Genomic DNA, 6,620 nt, shown 5'->3' with positions numbered 1-6,620 from the left:
AGGAGAAGGAACCCTTGGCCACTCACCTGTCCACTGAGGTCTGTAGGTGCAGCCAGAGTTGTCAAGTCAACTGCCTGAGTGCCACAGGGGCTCAGAACTCTCCTCAGCACTTGGAAGTTCTGTGAGTTCTGGCACGGCCTGCCATGCTGACAACACATGCTTGTAAAGTATCTTTTGGTACCATTGGCAATAGGCAAAACAGATGTACATCTCCTCAGTGGTCAAGCATGTCTCTGAAGGCAAATTCTCCTGCCCAACAATACTTCTAGCTCTGAGATACAGAGATGCACAGAGCTGGCTGGGGCAACTCATGTCCACCAAGTAATTGGTGTGAGCTCTGCTAAGCTTTCCAAGGACAGCAGAGCAATAGGCCATGCAGTTCCTTACTGGAGAGAGGGCTGTGTGTTGAGCATGTGCTGGGGAGGCAGAGCTGTTTCCTGTGGACAGGACACTTGGGCCCCACTCCCAGCCAGATGTGGAACCTACCTCCCAAGCTGACCTCAACACCACCTAGCTGAACTCCAGAGCACCCAAAGGCTAGGCATGGAACATCCTCCACCCCTGGAGGGGCAGGGCCTGCAGGTGCTCCTGGCCAGAGCCATGTCTTTGTCTGGAATTATAACAGTCCTAATTTTCTAAGGCTCATCTCAGCTCTGGGAACCCCTGCAGAATAGCCAGGGTTAGAAGTGGGCACACCCTATGTGGGAAAACAACCCTTGAGTGAAGAGTTCAAGGGTACATGGCACCAGTAGCATGGGGACAGATTACTGGGGTGACAGGGGAAGGCATCCAGGAGAGAGGGACGGATAGACAAAGGTGAGGGAGCCACCTGTGGAGTGGGGGAACCTGAGGAGAGGGGCAGTCACCTGGGGGAGAGGGAGTACAGAAAGGAGTTGAGGGAGACCCTTGGGATGGGAGAAGCCACAGTGGTTAGATACTCCTTTTGCTAAGAGTAGCACCTGTGGGGTGGGAGAAGCAACCTGAGTGGAGGTGGGAAGAGCCTTTTCTGGTAGGCTGGGGAAAGTTGCCAATTGGGAGATGGGGAGCTGTCTGGTGGTCAAGCACTGGGGATATAGCTCAGTCGATAGAGTGCTTGCCTTGCAAGAACAAGGCCCTGGGTTCAGTCCCCAGCACCGCAAAAAAAAAAAAAAAAAAAATACCCGGAAGCCACGTCATTGCTCCAGGGGGAAGATGGCACCCTCAGGACTGAAGGCGGTGGTGGGGGAAAAAATTCTGAGTGGAGTCATTCGGAGTGTCAAAAAGTATGGGGAATGGAAGGTGCCCATCATGGACCACCAAAGTATGTGCATCCTGTCATCCTGCTGTAAAATGTCAGGCATCTTGACTGAGGGCATCACCATTGTTGAAGACATCAACAAACGGCGAGATCACATCCCCAGGCTGGAGGCAATTTTTTTGCTGAGCCCCACAGAGAAGTCGGTTCAGGCTCTGATCGCAGACTTCCACGGAACCCCAACCTTCACCTACAAAACGGCACACATCTTCTTCAAAGACACCTGTCCCAAGCCCCTGTTCAGTGAGCTGGGCCGCTCTCACCTGGCAAAGGTGATGAAGCTGCTGAAAGAAATCCACTTTGCCTTCCTCCCCTACGAGGCTCAAGTGTTCTCCCTGGATGTCCCCCACAGCACTTACAACCTCTACTGCCCCTTCCGGGCAGGGAAGCGATCATGGCATCTCGGAAGCTCTGGACCCAGCAAATTGCTACACTGTGTGCCACTCTGCAGGAGTACCTGGCCATCCGCTACCGCAAAGGTCCAGAAGACACAGCCCAGTTGGCCCATGCAGTCCTGGCCAAACCTTCAAGGCAGACACCCCCCGTCTGAGCGAGGGCTCTGAGAAGACCTACTCACAGCTGCTGATTGTGGACCGAGCAGCAGACCCTGTGTCCCCACTTCTACATGAGCTAACATTCCAAGCCATGGCTTATGACCTGTTGGACATCGAACAGGACACATACAGGTATGAGACCACCGGGCTGAGTGAGGCACGGGAGAAGGCCGTGCTGCTGGATGAGGACGATGACCTGTGGGTGGAGCTTCGGCACATGCACATTGCTGATGTCTCCAAGAGGGTCACGGAGCTTCTGAAGACATTCTGTGAGAGCAAGAGCCTGACCACTGACAAGGCCAACATCAAAGACCTGTCCCACATACTGAAAAAGATGCTGCAGTAACAGAAGGAGCTGAACAAGTATTCCACACACCTGCATTTAGCTGACGACTGCATGAAACACTTCAAGGGCTATGTGGAGAAACTGTGCGGTGTGGATCAGGACTTGGCCATGGGCTCTGATGCAGAGGGCGAGAAGATCAAGGATGCCATGAAGTTAATCCCTGTGCTGCTGGATGCAGCGGTGCCACCCTATGACAAGATTTGGGTCCTGTTACTCTACATCCTCCTATGGAATGGTGTGAGTGAGGAAAACCTAGCCAAGCTGATCCAATATGCCAATGTGCAGGCCTACAGCAGCTTTATCTGGAACCTTGGGCAGCTGGGGGGTACAGTCACCAATCCTGGGGACTCAGGGACTTCAATCTGGCTGGAGCAGAGGGAATGAAATGAGCACACCTATCAGCTGTCCCTCTGGACTCCGATCATCAAGGACATGATGGAGGACGTGGTGGAGGATGGCCTGGACCAAAAGCTGTAGCCCTTTGTGTCAGATCCTGCTCCCACATCCAGCTCCCAGGTTGCTGTCAGTACCCGCTTTGGTCACTGGCACAAGAAAAAGGTGGACATCGAGGCGCGGCCTAGGTCTAGGCTCATGGTGTACATCATGGGTTGTGTGGCCATGTCAAAGATGAGGGCCACCTATGAGGTGACCAGGGCCACTGAGGGCAAGTGGGAGGTACTTATCAACTCCTCACACATTCTCACCTGACCCGATTCCTGGATGACCTCAAGACACTGGACCAGAAGCTGGAGGCCATTTCCCTGCCCTGACCTGTTCCCCACCTCTGACCCCTCCTCTCCAGAGAATAAACTCTTCCCTTCTCTCTGCCAAAAAAAATTTAAATTTAAAATTTAGTTTAAATTCTGTTTTAGGTCATGGTTCTTCAGAATTTTGCCAGATTATAGGAGGGAAAAGTTAATAAAATCATAGAAAGTGAAATTTAAAATGACCTACACTTGTAAATATTAGAATATCTTACAACAATGAAACTGAAAGAGATATGATAAATTTTATTTATCTTGGTAAATGATATGTTAAATTTCTCTAAGCTGAATTTTTTTCTTTTTCTTTTTAATTTTGTTGTAAACAAAAGGGATACATTTTATTTCTCTGTACATGAAGTAGAGATATACCATTTGTGTAATCATACATTTACCTAGTGTAATAGTTTTTTATTTATTCTGTTATTTTTTATCCCCCACCCCTCCCACCACTCTTATCCCTCTATAGAGTCCCTTCTTCCTCCATTCTTTCCCCCTTTTCACCCCCTACCTGTGTTATTATCCTCTTATCAGTGAGATCATTTTCCTTTGGTTTTTTGAGATTGGCTTATTTCACTTAGCATGATATTCTCCAACTGCATCCATTTGCCTGAAAATGCCATAATTTTATTATTCTTTATAGCTGAGTAATATTCCATGGTATATGTATACAACAGTTTCTTTATCCATTCATCAACTGAGGGGCATCTAGGTTGGTTCCACAATTTGGCTATTGTGAATTAAGCAGCTATGAACATTGTTGTGGCTGTATATCTGTAGTATGCTGATTTTAAGTCCTTTGGGTATAGGCCGAGGAGTGGGATAACTGGGTCAAATGGTGGTTCCATTCCAAGCTTTCTGAGGAATCTCCACACTGCCTTCCAGAGTGACTGCACTAATTTGTAGGGCCACCAGCAATGTATGAGTGTACCTTTTTCCCCACATACTTTCCTACACTTATTGTTGCTTGTATTCTTGATAACTGCCATTCTAATTGGGGTGAGATGGAATCTTACGGTAGTTTTGATTTGCCTTTCTCTTATTACTAAAGATGTTGAACACTTTCTCATATGTTGTTGATTGCTTGTAGATCTTCTTCTGTGAAGTGTCTGCTTATATTTTAGCCCATTTGTTGACTGGGCTATTTGTATTCTTCATGAAGAGTTTTTTGAGTTCTTCATATATTCTGGAAATTAGTGCTCTATCTGAAGCATGTGTGGCAAAGATTTTCTCCCACTCTGTAGGCTCTCTCTTCATATTGCTGATTGTTTCCTTTGCTGATAGAAAGCTATTTAGTTTGAATCTATCCAAGTTACTGATTCTTGCTTTTATTTCTTGTGCTATGGGCTAAACCCCTATCTCTCACCCTGCACAGAAATCAACTCACAATGAATCAAGGGCCTTGAAATCATACCAGAGACCCTGCATCTTATAGAAGAAAAAGTAGGTCCAAATCTTCAACTCGTTGGCTTAGAATCAGACTTCCTTTCTAAACTGAAAATTTTTAGAACATCTATTTTAAGATATAATTGTAAACACTTTGTAAACTTGGTAATTCCAACCTCTTAAGACTTTAGAAAGTAAGCATGTTGGAAATAATTGATGAAATTTATAACCACAATAAATTTAATTTAGGTGTTTGATCCAAATGTATTGAATACAGAAGACTAAAAATTAAGAACATAACTTCTATAAACAGAAGCATGAGGTTGAAATTGTTTCCCAAATATTTCCAAGGCCTTCTTGGGCCTAGGTATACAACCATGTTACAACATACTCTTCTCAACACCGAAGATGAATTCCACAGGCATTCTCTGACCATGGTTATTTGCAAATATCCTGTTATAACAAATGCAGAAGTACCTATTAAATTCCATAAATAAAATATCAATAATTTTGCTTGTTTTTTTATCTTTCTAGGAATAATAAGTTAAATATGAAACACAAAATAAAACTAATGGATATGTGAGCAGCAATCCCTGTGGATTAAATGGGAGAAGGCAACATCAATTCTGTAACATTTCTTTGTCTTGGGCCAGTGCACAGTTAACTGCATGGCCACTTCTAGGTAAGAAGTGCTACATTTCTTGTATTTACTTGACTTCACCACTGTAATAAAGTCCTATGAAATAAAGGAAAGAGTCAATAAAATTTCATTGCTATAATTTTTGAACTTTTTTCTGATTTTGTTTCAACAGCTTTAAAACACACACCTAACAAAAACACTCATGCACCTTTTTTTTTCCCTATAGACCTCTGGATTAAAATCCATGAAATTTATGTGCCAACATTAGAAACTCTTCAGTCACTTATTTTGGTTTCAAGTGTGATTTTAAAAGGGTTTAAAGTACCAAACCAACTTGCCACGAAGATAATTTTAGAAATATAGACATCAAATAGAGTGGTAGGATCTCTAGGAATCTGCCTCCTCTGCATCCCTTTTCTAATGGATTGTTGCTTGTTTTAAACATTAAGCTTTTGGACCTCACAGCTTTTTTTTTTTTAATATATTAAGGCAGACCTCAGTTGTTGCTTTCATTGGATATTGTTGCCTTAAGGGGTTGTTCCATTCAAATTTTAGTCTATCTCCTAACAAGAACAGAGAAGCAGAAAAGTTAAATAACATTTTATCATAATTCACATTGTATTATTTTCATTTATGAATAATATACTAGTGTATCTAATCCATAAACTGAAATGGCAAGTGCACCAGGTTAAATACAAAAGTTCTGCTGTTTGGACTAAATCCCAATTCTGGAAGGAAATATTGTCTTAAAATAGCAGCAGCCTGAGGCTCTGGGTTCAATTCCCAGACCTCAAAAGCAAAAATAAAAAGCTGCAACCAAAGACCTATCATTCTGTCCCTATTTATGTGCATTGGCTATTATTCACTGTCACACACACAGAAGGCTCCCTGGTCTCACACCCCAGAGGCATGGTCTGAAGCCCTGTCCAATCAGGTGCACTTAGAACTGTCCAATCCTGTGTGCTGACAGTGAATTGGGGTGGGCTTTTGCTGCCTTCTCCATTTCTCCTGAGTCCACCATATTTGGCTATTTGGCTCTAGGCTTCACTTTCCTGCTTGGAGCCCCAGGTTGCTCTGTTGCAAATATTCCTAGGGAGAAGGACTGGCTCCTGAACACTGGGAAATGGTGAGTGGGCAGTGGCATCATGAAACTGGGGAAACCAGACCTGGCAGACCAGAACTCTTTGTAGTCTCTGGAGTCTGCAGGCCTGAGCCCTCCTGTGGGGCAGTGCACCCTCCATTCTACTGGCCATCCAGGTGGAGAATATTTCAGTGGCGGACACCCCTCACTGCCTTCCTTATCCTTGCAGGACATCCTCAAATACAGGTGTATGCCTGTGGTCCAGCCTCTTCCTGGATGTTGGTAATTGTTAAGGGGGGGCATTATCATAATCAAATCTCCACACAGCATTTTCCTGCAGGACAGTAGCTGTGGTCAGTAAAGACCACATTTCCTCCTGAGCTAATAATTTTCATGTTTACTTTCTTTTTCCTTTCCTTTTCTTTCTTTCCTTCTTTCTTTTCCTTTATTTTTTGTGTGAGCGTTGCTGGAAGTTGTTCCTCAGGATACTTTACTACTGAGATATATCCCTCATACTTTTTATTCTTTATTTTGAGACAGCATCTCGCTTATTTGCTG

At 44.4% G+C, this 6,620-nt stretch overlaps 1 pseudogene; it reads left to right on the top strand.

The window, feature by feature from the left end:
* Window positions 1-1,191: 1,191 nt before the first annotated feature.
* Window positions 1,192-2,964, top strand: LOC124975297 (syntaxin-binding protein 2-like; annotated as a pseudogene).
* The last annotated feature ends 3,656 nt before the right edge of the window (window positions 2,965-6,620 follow it).

Source organism: Sciurus carolinensis, unplaced genomic scaffold (assembly GCF_902686445.1).
Source record: "Sciurus carolinensis unplaced genomic scaffold, mSciCar1.2, whole genome shotgun sequence".
Lineage (NCBI taxonomy): Eukaryota > Metazoa > Chordata > Mammalia > Rodentia > Sciuridae > Sciurus > Sciurus carolinensis.
Note: the sequence above shows the minus strand (reverse complement) of the source record. Positions and strands in the feature narration are given on the sequence as shown.